Source organism: Triticum aestivum, chromosome 6B (genome assembly GCF_018294505.1).
Source record: "Triticum aestivum cultivar Chinese Spring chromosome 6B, IWGSC CS RefSeq v2.1, whole genome shotgun sequence".
Lineage (NCBI taxonomy): Eukaryota > Viridiplantae > Streptophyta > Magnoliopsida > Poales > Poaceae > Triticum > Triticum aestivum.
The window spans coordinates 28,063,344-28,064,397 of NC_057810.1; positions in this window are offsets into that span (position 1 = coordinate 28,063,344).

The window sequence follows — 1,054 nt, forward strand, 5'->3', positions numbered from 1 at the left end:
CGCCGCCCCGCCGCTCGATGCTGGAGCCACCACGCCGGCCTCCCTCCCCGTCGTCCTCTACGCCGTCACCCGTCGCCCCGTCGCCGGAAACGCTTCTTCGGCCCCTCCCCGAGCATACCTTTGCACATCTACAGGGCCGGTGAGCCCCTCCCGTCCGTCTCCCCTCGAACCCTCCTATGCTCGCCGCCGTGCTCGCGTGACCATGACCGGGCGCAGCGCCCTAGCCTGCCGCGACCGCGCCGTAGCCGCCCCGCCCCCGTCTCCGTTCGGCCGATGCTGCTTCTGCCCTTGCCGATACCGCTTCTTCCGGCCACCGCCGCGCCTGGCCCCGACCGGCCTCGCAGGCGCCGCTGTCGCCGTGCCACCGCCGCCTACCTCGCCGCCCTGTCAATTAAGTAACTAAAAAATTAACTTAATTAATTCTGTTTAAATTAATTAATTAAATTAGTTAACCTAATTAATTGTAGTTAATAAACCTAATCATTTTAGTTAGACTAACTAAACCTGATTAGTTAGTCTTAGACAATGACAACCGGGACCCACATGTCAGGTTGACCAAGTCAACTCTGTTGACTGCTGATGTCAGCATGGCATCATGCTGACGTCATAATTCCATTTTTTCGAATTAAATAATTAATTGATTAAATTCCAGAAATTAATAAAATCTGTAGAAAATCATATCTTTTAATCCGTAACTCGGATTAAAATATTTTCAATATGAAAGTTGCTCAGAACGACGAGACGATTCCGGATACGCAACCCGTTCGTCCGCCACACCCCCCTAACCTATCGAACTCGCAACTTTCCCCCCTCCGGCTCCTCTGCCCGAAAACACGGAACCCCGGGAATACTTCCCGGATGCTTCCCCCCTTCACCGGTATCACCTCCTACCGCGTTAGAACACGTCTAGCTCTACCTGTTATCCTGTTATGCGCTTGCTTGCTATGTATTTACTGTTTCTCCCCCCCTCTTCTCTTCGGTAGACCCCGTGACGATGCTGACGCCCCAGTTCGACTACGGAGTTGACGACCCCTCTCTCTTGCCAGAGCAACCA